The sequence below is a fragment of the Adiantum capillus-veneris genome, chromosome 19 (genome assembly GCF_014529385.1).
Source record: "Adiantum capillus-veneris isolate H3 chromosome 19, ASM1452938v2, whole genome shotgun sequence".
In the NCBI taxonomy this organism is placed as follows: Eukaryota; Viridiplantae; Streptophyta; class Polypodiopsida; order Polypodiales; family Pteridaceae; genus Adiantum; species Adiantum capillus-veneris.
Window position 1 is genome coordinate 154,822,043 of NC_140949.1, and position 11,412 is coordinate 154,833,454.

The window sequence follows — 11,412 nt, forward strand, 5'->3', positions numbered from 1 at the left end:
AAGGCTAGAGCTACGATGAGACTCCTGATGCAGGTATTGAGTGACGACTTGCATGGCTCCACAACGCACAGTGTTAGTATGAGCCATCGCACGACTAATAACTCCCACTGCAAATGCACCAACCGCATAAGCAAGATCAGATCTTGAGACCAAAAGGTCAAACATGAGAGACCCAAAAGCTGACAAAACATGCACTATATGTGCCAATCTATCCCTATCAGCAACCTCAGTGTCATACGCATCCTCATCAGGAACCACCTGACTATGCATCACCATGTCAACATCGTTTGGCAAAGGCATATCTACTGCGAATGATTGCAAAACCAAAACATCAACACCATCGCAATCACACACAGTTGTCTAAAGGACACTATCGCCCTCAAATGTATTATGTGAATCATAGAAAAATGCATCGTTCTCTAGCTCAACTGATGTCACCTCAACTGATGACTGACAAAGCTGTGCATCCCCAGAGACACAAGTGTTTGCGTGAACATACCACAAGACAAATGCACAACCTGCTCTCCATGAAGCACATCTGCGAAAGAGACACGCCTCGTCTCTCGCTCCAAACATGGGTGCAGATACATAGAGACTATACCATCTCGTGTGTCAAAAATATGCAAAGGGTATAACAGACCACTCCTAGCACCTCTAGCTGTCACTAGTGATCCCCTATGCATCTGAAATGACCGCTCTCTAAGCAGTACACAATATCCACTACTCTACAATTAACGCACTAAAATGAGACTCTGGCTGAGTTCTAGTACGTAATGTACATCTCGTAGCATAAGCAATGCACCGCTAGGTAAGGACATGCATACATCTCCAACACCCTCTATGTCATGTGCTGAACCATTAGCAAACTGCACACAACCAAGTCTCCCACTAGAGAAAGAGCAAAACAAATCACGACGTGGCGTCACGTGAAAAACTGCATGCACGTCTAGTAGAAAACGCGTAGACATGTGCTATCCCAAGACACAAAGTAGTGTGAAGGTAGGCTAGACTCAAAAGTGACATGCCCATCACATGCATACTCTCTAGCATCTGTCCTCATAGTAGCACCATGCATCTGCCTCTTTTGCTGCCTCATACGCATGAAGCAATGACGTTTAATATGCCCATTGTGGCCACAGTGCCAACATGTCAATCGCGATTATAAGCGAGAACCGCCACTAACCTGAATAATCTCCATATCCATGCCAAAACTATGGCAAACAAAGTGGGAGGTGACTTGACCACCACTACACAATGCTCAAAAGCATGGTCAATCGCATCAAAATTGATGCTCACATATGCATAAAACAATGCCACAATCTATAAACTTTGCAAGCATAAACTGGGACAAACTGCTCAACTGAGCGTAAAGCGCATAGCCATATACGCAAGTAGAGAGCAAACTAGCTCAAAACCCACCCCACAAAAGAAACTGCCTGCAAATATCTCCAAAAACCTGTGAAACGTGTGACTAGCCTGTATTATAGCCATACAAGCATACACAAATCCTCACTCCTGCGAGAGTGGGTACAAGAACACTAAACGGTGTCCAAGCTGACAAAACCTGTCAAAAGTGAGAGTAAACATTTGATCACTGTCAAAGTGGGAATATATCAACCACTATACCATTAGAGAGCAAACTACAAATACGTGAACCATGGCAAGAACTCTTGGGAAAAATCCGACAGAGTTTCCCCTCCAAACTGAGAAAAAACTCAAAAAATCTCACCAAATGCGCATGAGAATAGACACTATCTCAATAGCAAAATCCACAAATGGTCTACATGCAATGCCAAAAGCCTAGCAAACTAGCTCACTCTTGACCGAGTAGCTCTATGGATGTGTACTTGTCCAAAACACTGCAAACATGTAAACCTCCTACCTGCAAGCTATGGCTAGCTCAAACTGTATCCGCATAATGCATACAAGCATGAAACTACACAAAATTGTGCTAAGGCTCTCTGAAATGCCTCACACAATCAAACAATGCACATGAAGCCGCATCCTTGTCTGTAATGATCCGAAAGTCACATCCCAAAGTATCACTTGCATATGAAAAAATAAGGTGAATTCTCTCTCAAATAGCACCACAATGTGCCATACATAGCCAAAGATGCAATTTGCATCACTCTCTACACTGACAGGCTGCTACAAAAACTTTAGCACTCATAATTTAAAAATTTTAATATGACCAGCGCATTTGGAACGTGCCAAAACCTTACGGTAGACTCTTGGATCGCATGTATCCGAGTCCTGGTGTGAGAGATATGCCAAAAACCTCCATTTCGATCCAAAAATGCAGCATAAACTTGCTGCTACTACACCTGCTGTAATTTAGAAAAAAACTTCAAAAAAAGGACATCAACATCACATCCGGAATGTACCAAAACCCAAACCTAGACTCCTGGATCATATCCATCTGACTTCGTGTGACGGAGATATGTAAAAAACACTGTTTCGGGAGCCAAAAACAACAAAAACGAGCTACAACAGTTCTTGTTCCTGCTCTTTTTTGGCAAAATTCAGCAATGGCTTGCTACACAAGCTCAACACAAGCTAAATATACATGCCTAAGCTGAGATTTGACACCATCAAGCCGTATCCACCGCCGTCGAGCTCAAGCCACCATAGCTGAGCTCTGTCGCTTTCGTCTTGGCGCCGGGAAGCCATCGCACGCACGTCGCCAAAGCTTTGACACCAATTGTGAGGGCGTGAATGTGGAGCATGTGTGGAGAGTGATAAGTGGAGAGAGAGAGTACACAGGATATGAGGTGGAGCTCCCAAATCTCACTGTATGAGCACAATGTGAGAATGAGTGAGAGCTTCTTATTCTTTGTATGTATAAAGAATAAGGAGATGAATGTGGGCGGTCAGACACTGGTGGACGGACACGGGCAAAGCATGATGAGACACACCAGATTTACCTAACATGCGTGTGTGGAGAGTGAGAAGGGGAGAGAGAGAGTGTACACAGGATGTGGGTGGAGCTCCCAAATCTCATTATACGAGCACAATATGAGAGTGAGTTAGAGCTTCTTATTCTTTGTATAATAAGGAATAAGAAGATGAATGTGGGTGGCCGGCGGACACTGGCCGAAAAACACATACAAAGCACGGTGAGGCACACTGCCTTTACTTAACATTCTCCCACTAAAGGCTGTGTGCCGATAAGTAGCGAGAACACTAGCCTACAACTATTCTATACAAGAGATGAGAGACGACGGCTCTCAACCTATGCCCAATGGCTCACTCTGTAACCGCTCTAGTGTAGATGCAACATCCGTACCACTAGGGCTAGAGCTATGATGACACTCCTGATGCAGGTATTGAGTGTGACGACCTGCATGGCTCCAGAATGCACAGTGTTAGTATTAGCTATCGCACGACTAATAACTCCCACTACAAATGCACCAACCGCATAAGCAAGATTAGATCTCGAGACCAAAAGGTCAAACATGAGAGACCCAAAAGCTGACAAAACATGCACTATATGTGCCAATCTATCCCTATCAGCAACCTCAATGTCATATGCATCCTCATCACGAACCACCTAACTATGCAACACCGTGTCAACATCGTCTGGCAAATGCATATCTACTGAGAATGATTGCAAAACCAAAACATCAACACCATTGCAATCACACACAGCTGTCCAAAGGACACTACTACCCTCAAACGTATTATGTGCATCATAGAACAATGCATCGGTCTCTAACTCAACTGATGTCACCTCAACTGATGACTAACAAAGCTGTGCATCTCCAGAGATACCAGTGTTTGCATGAATGTCACCACAAGACAAATGCACAACCTGCTCTCCATGACGCACATATGCAAAAGAGACACGCCTCGTCTCTCGCTCCAAACATGGCTGCAGAGACACAGAGACTACACCATCTCGTGTGTCAAAAATATGCAAAGGGTGTACTAGACCACTCCTAGCACCTCTAGCTGTCACTAGTGATCCCCTATGCATCTGAAATGACCGCTCTCCAAGCAGTACACAATATCCACTACTCTACAATTGACGTACTAAAATGAGACTCTGGCTGAGTTCTGGTACGTAATGCACATCTCGTAGTGTAAGCAATGCACAGCTAGGTAAGGACATGCATACATCTCCAGCACTCTCTATGTCATGTGTTGAACCATCAGCAAACTGCACACAACCAAGTCTCCCACTAGAGAAAGAGTAAAAGAAATCACAAAGAGCATCACGTGAAAATTTGCATGCTTGTCTAGTAGAAAACGCATAGACAATGTGCTATTCCAAGACACAAAGTAGTCTAAAGGCAAGCTAGACTCAAAAGTGACATGCCCATCACATGCATACTCTCTAGCATTTGTCCTCATACTAGCACCATGCATGTGACTCTTCCGTTGCCTCATATGCGTGAAGCAACGATGTCTAATATGCCCATCGTGGCCATAGTGCCAAGATGTCAGTCGCGATCGTGAGCGAGAACCGCCTCTAACCCAAAGCGTCTACATATCCATGCCAAAACTATTGCAAACAAAGTAGGAGGTAACTCAACCACTACATAATGCTCAAAAGCATGATCAATCACATCAAAATTGATGCTCACATAGGCATAAAATAACTACACAATCTGCAAACTCTGCAAGCATAAACTGGGCCAAATTGCTCAACCGAGCGTAAAGCGCATAACATATACTCAAGTAGAGAGAAAACTAGCTCAAAACGTGTCCCACAAGAGAAACTGTCTACAAATATCTGCAAAAACCAGTGAAACCTATGACTTGCCTATATTGTAGCCACACAAGCATACACAGATCCTCACTCCTACAAGAGTGGGTTGAAGAATACCAAACTGTGTCCAGACTGACAAAACCTGTCAAAGTGAGAGTAAGCACTCGATCACTGCCAAAGTGGGAATATATCGACTACTATACTATCAGAGAGCAAACTACAAATACGCATAAACCATGGCAAGAATCTATGAAAAATCCGACAGATTTTCCCCTAAAAATTGAGCAAAAACTTAAGTAAAATCTCACCAAATACGCATGACAATAGACACTATCTCAGTAGAAAAATCCACAAATGGTCTACATGCAATGACAAAAGCTTAGCAAACTGGCTCACTCCTGACCAAGTAGCTTTATGGACGTGTACCTGTCCAAATTACACTGTAAACTTGTAAAGCTTCTATCTACGAGCTATGGCTAGCTCAAATTGTATCCACATAATGCATATATAGCATGAAACTGCACAAAACCGTGCTAAAAGAACCTCTCTGAAATGCCCCACACAGTCAAACAACACGCATGAAACCGCATCCGGATGTGTAACGATCCATCCCAAAGCATCACTTGCATACACAAAAACAAGGTCAATTCTCTATCAAATAGCACCACAATGTGCCATACATAGCCAAAGATGCAAACCGCATCATTCTCTACATTGTAGGAAGGCAAAACCTTGACATGTCGAGATTGTTGGCAGGCTCTGCAAAAAATTCCGCACTCAAAATTTCAAAATTCTCATATGACAACACCTGCTGTAATTCAAAATAGAATTTCAGAAAATGGACATCACCATCACATCCGAAATGTGCCAAAATCTCAATGTAGACTCCTGGATCATATCTATCTGACTCCGTGTTGACGAAGATATGCAAAAAACACTGTTTTTTTCGAGAGCCAAAAACAATAAAAACGAGCTACAACACTTCTTTTTCGTGCTCTTTCTCTGCAGAATTCAGCAATGGCTTGCTACACAAGCTCTACACAAGCTGAATATACATGCGTAAGCTGAGATCTGACACCATAGAGTCGTATCCACCTCCACCGAACTCAAGCCGCTATAGCTGAGCTTTGTCTCTTCCATCTCGCCACGAAGCCGTCGCACGCACGCCGTCAAAGCTCTAATACCAATTGTGAGTGCACGAATGCGGTGCATGTGTGGAGAGTGAGAAGGGGGTAGAGAGAGAGAGTACACAGGATGTGGGTGGAGATCCCAATTCTCAATGTATGAGCACAATGTGAGAGTGAGTGAGAGCTCCTTATTCTTTGTATGTATAAAGAATAAGGAGATGAATGTGGGTGGGTGGACACTGTTCGGCGCGGACACCGGCAAAGCACGGTGGGACACACCAACTTTACCTAACACCAAGACCTCATTAAAATGGCTTTGTTTCTCTCACTCATTTCTTAGATTTCAAATTTAGAGTAAAAAGATATATAATGATCCTAATTTTATTTCAAGAAGAGAGAGATTATGAGGGCATAGGTGGAATAAAAAGATGATTACAAGGGTTGATGTTGCCGTTCAAAACTGATGAGAGATAAACATGCATTAGGGAAAATTTGGACTCTCAAAGGGGCCCTATAAGGAATTTGACATTCTCTTTCTTGTCCAAAATGGACGTACGGTAAATTTTTACAAATAAAATCAAAACTTGCCAGACCTTTTGGATTTAAAATGTACTCATCCATTGATATGGCATGCCGTCAGATTCTTTATATTCTATTTTTTGATGTGACAACTCCGTGTTATAAATGGAATCTCTCCCCACATTTCAGCTTTAGTGGGAAACTTCTACAAATCAACTCCAAATTTGTTGGAGTTTGGGGATTTAAAATCTACTTTCTAAGATCTTTCCAATGATATGCTGGTTGATATGGTTTTGACAAAGTGTTTAAGTACTTCATCGGGTTGCCCACTTTGGACAAGAAAGGCAAAGTCAAACCTCCGTATAGGGCCCCTTGAGAGTCCAAAATTTCCCTAATGGCCCACCTAATTGATGATTCCGTAGATTGTAACTCAATGTTTTGCTTGGGCAAGACTTCTTTGCGTCATGTCATTTGTAACGGCTATAATTGAATGCCTTTGCAATCGTACGGTTGCCGTCATTTCATTGAAGTCGTTGGTGCGAGGCGCGTACGCATGAGAGCATGCACATGTGTGTGAATTATGGTGGCTATAAATTAATTGTTTTCAGCTTATAGACTGATTTGAGAGAGTGCTTGGTGATGATTGTGAGAGTGGAGTGTGTGTGTTGATCTAGGTTGTGTATGTGCATGTGAGTGTGTGTGGCTGAAAAAATAGCAATTTTAGCTACAGAGAGCTTAGGGAAGACATGAGAGTGAGAAAGAAGAGAGTGTGTGTGTGTACTCTATGTGTGAGTGTATATGTGCTTAAAATTGGCAATTTTCAGCTTGTGTGTGTATGTATAGGAGAGAGAAAAAGGTTTTTTTTTTGTCAAAGAGAGAGAGAAGGGAAAATATATCATAAAGCAAAGGGGTAATGGCCTTTCTTACAAGCAAAAAAAAGAGGAAACATTTTACAAAAATACATGTACACTTTGGATGTTTGTTTAAGGTAAAAAAAGATGTAAGTTGGATGTGGATAACAACTGATATAGTCCATTGACACCTATAAAGTGCATTCAAGACTAACGTATCTGTTTTCTTGATTGAGGACTCTATCCTTTCTTGGAATGTTTTTGAGTTGAAGCAAATATCTGACCATGATTACATTTGCTCTACTACTTGGGAAGTACTTCTTTAATGAGTCATCATCATTGTATACTAGAATGAGGCTTCATTCTTATAGGCCATGTAGAAAGATAATTATAAGATTGAGTTGTTTTTGTATTAATCATTGCCTTTTCTCTAAAGCCAGCTGCTTTTTGAATGTTAAATTTCATTTTTGTCTTATTATTTAAGTAAAAAAAGCTACACACACACACACACACACTTGCGTACACATACGCACACACAACCTACTCATCAACACACACTCCACTCTCACAATCACCACTAACACTCTCACAAATCAGCCCATAAGCTAAAAACAATTACCTCTAAACACTCTCACAAATCAGCCCATAAGCTGAAAACAATCAAATTATAACCACCATCATTCACACACATGTGCATGCTCTCATATGTATGTGCCTTGTGCCAACGACTTCAATGAAATGACGAAAATTGTGACAATTGCAAAGGCATTTGATTACAACCTCTACAAATGAAATGACCCAAAGAAGTCTTGCCCAAGCAAAGCATCGAGTTACAATCTACATAAGCATCAATTAGGTGGACCATGCCTATCTCTCATCAGTTTCAAATGGTAACATCAACCCTTGTAATCATCTTTTTACTCCACCTACGCCCCTCATAATATCTATCTTCTTGTAATGAAAGTATGATCATTGTATATATTTTTTACTCTTGATTTGAAATATAGGGCATGAGTGAGAGAAACAAAGTCCATTTTAAATAAGTTCTTGGCCAAAGCTAGATCCACTACTGCTATAAGTGGCAAATTTATCTTCTCCAATGACGAACCACCCTCAACAAATTCTTGTAAAATCCCCTCTTTCAAATAAACTAGCTATGACTAGAATACCTTGTAAAAACCCCCATCCCTCTACCCTACAATCCTATTATTTTGCTATAAGGACGTTGTCGTGCAGCTTCGCTCCCATTCTAAGAAACATACCAGGAAGATGTACATCAATCTTAATGGAGGCTTACCTGATTAATGATCAATGTTCAGGCTTGCTAACAAGCTAGTTTTACGATTAATGTATGCCAGATACAACTTTAAAGTACCAAATGATGCTTTGATGAAGCTAAAAAGGAGTATGATTGAGTTGATTACATATGGGAGATTATGATCTAGAACTATAGTTCTTGAAGTGCTGTACTGGACTGTCGTTACGGCTCATCGATTGGAGCTACAATAAGGAAGTTATGACAGTTTGAAGTTTGAGTTAATTGCATATCCGTACCAGATTGGGCATTTGATTAGAGATGAAGCGAATAGATGGTCTTGAAGTGCTCACTTTGTGGAGCACGTTGATCTTTTCAGATCAGCAACCAGAGTTCTAGTTGCCTGGATATTGGCTGCCCATTAAAGATTCATCAAGGGTCGGTTCTATGCCAGGTCCATCGCCTCGATCGGTGTGCCATCTGGGAATTTTTGACTTTGACCAAGTTTGAAAACGTCATCTTTTGCATATATGCAAGGGGACTTCAACTCGGAACTACTTTAGTCGATATTTGTGTCATCACTGTGCATTGGCAATCGTTCAATTGATATATGTGCTCTTATGAAAGCATGCGTAGTTTAATGGGTTAACAACTCTTGGAGATCATTGGTTGCGGGGAATATCTAATATGGTTGTGGCAAAGAAACTCAGTGATATTTAACCGAATGCAAAGGGAAGGCCTTTCACCAAATGCAATCACCTATACTTACAACTTGAAGGCAAGTGGCACTATACAAGCCATTCAAAATGGGTACCTAAATTTGTCATGATACGCTAGTCGAGGGCTTTACGAGGACATCTTGAGTCTTGGAAATGATTTGGTTGATATATATGTCAAAATATGGTGCACCTCAGGTTCAATGGCCACCCAAGGGGTGACCGCCCAATTGTCAAGGGTGTGGGTGCCCAAATCAAAGACTAAATGGCCGCCCATTGGGTAAAATAGGGAAATAAGTGTGGATGAGAGGGAAGAAAAAGCATGGGGATGGCGTGCATGAAGCAAGGAGCAGTGAGGGAGGGGAGAGGAGGATGTGCAGGGCCGTGCATCGCTTGGACGAGGTCGAGCAAGAAGGGAAAACTCTTCAAATCGCCAAGGTGCCCACTTTTGGTACCACTATCGACGATTTTTGTGTTGTCCAAAAAATGGCTTGCCATGTCAGCAAGGATGCATTTTTATGCTCCCTAGCAATGACGGCATCATCGTTTCTTAGGGAGGGGAGGTTATTTATAGGGAGATTACATGCAAAGGGGAAAAATACTCAACGGGGAGCTATTGCATGGGCAAGAGGAGGAAAGGATGCTCTCTCCCTCTTGGATCACAAGCAAGACTCTCTCTCGCTCTCGGATTTAAGCAAGGAGCTAAAGACTTACTCTCTCCCTCTCGGATCTAAGCAAGGAGCTAAAGACTCTCTCTCTCGCTCTCGGATCTAAGCAAGGAAAGGATGCTCTCTCGCTCTTAGATCTAAGCGAGGAGCTAAATCCACTCTCTTCCTCGCTCTTCGATCTAAGCAAGGAAAGGACGCTCTCTTCCTCTTGGATCAGAAGCAAGAGTCAGTAAGGGGAGTTGTGGAAGGGAGTCGAGCTCAGTGAGAACAAAATAAGGTAGTTGATGATGGTAACCAAAGACATAAAGTGAACGATGATCGATTCTTGAAATCTAACACATAAGAATTTTTGTTCATCGACGATAGCTTAGGTTTAGTTAATCTTTTTGATGAATCACGGAGTCGTTAATGGCCCTAAGAAAATTGTAAAGGGAGCTTAAACTCCTAAACCATTGCTTGACCTAATTAGCAGGTTTTGTTAACAACATTGCTTCAGTAATCTTGAGTCGGTTGGTCAGTGTTGAGTTCAAGCGGTTTCATGCATCATTAGCATTACCAAGTAAGTAATAACTACCTTACTGTGCGGTGTGGCAACTCTTGGCTCTCAATTTTCCCACAGCTAGCAGCCCGTTACTAACCTGGCTCACATTTTGAACCCATATGCCTTGACAACCTGGTGAACCCGTCAAAAAACCAAGACAAGGTGGGAAAATAGTTGAAGACTGTGCACACCACAAGAGGCATCCATGCAATAAATGATGCAGCAGTTTGCAACGTACATGCAACAGCAATAGGCTGCCCAACAACAACATAATCTGCAAGAGTGGATTCATAAATCTTGACAAAGTGTTATAGATAAGTTGCAACGATTTGAAGGCTTAGATATTTCATAATTTTACAATTTTTATGAGCAGTCTATGGAAGATAATGGAATTGAAGACCGGAAATCAATGGAAGGGTTTCATTTGATTGTAGTGCTGGAACTTAGGGCCCGGATTAGACAAATTTACGTGGCTCAAGGAACAAATTGGTAGGATTTTAAGAAGGCACTGCAAGAGGAATATTTTCTCAAAGATTCTCAGAGGGTGACTAGACAGAGTTTTATGAAGTGGGTGCACAAGGAGAGTAAAAATTTATCTACATGAGAGATGTTACGAGAATTTGAAAAGAACTTTGATCACTTGTCATCCGCAGAACGATGCTCCTTGAAGGATCAAAAGGTGTAATTTTTTATTCAAGCTGCCAATCCATGACTTCAAAAGAATTTGGTGCAATTATTGGAGGACCCGACAAGAGAACTAGGATTGATGTCTGATTGGAAAATAGTTGTTGAAGCAATTAATATGATTGTAAAATGATGGAAGCGAGCTAACAAGAAAATCGTGGCCGAGCTAATAGATGACGTTGAAGATGAGACTAAAGAGAAATCACCCTCGATAGCACCCAAGGTGGAGGGTCATGTTCTCAACAATCTGGTAAAAGGTATTCAAGAGCTAAATTTAGATTTCAAAATTGTTAAATTTGAAGGCAAAGGTGTCTATTTCCAAACCTTACAGCAATAGCCA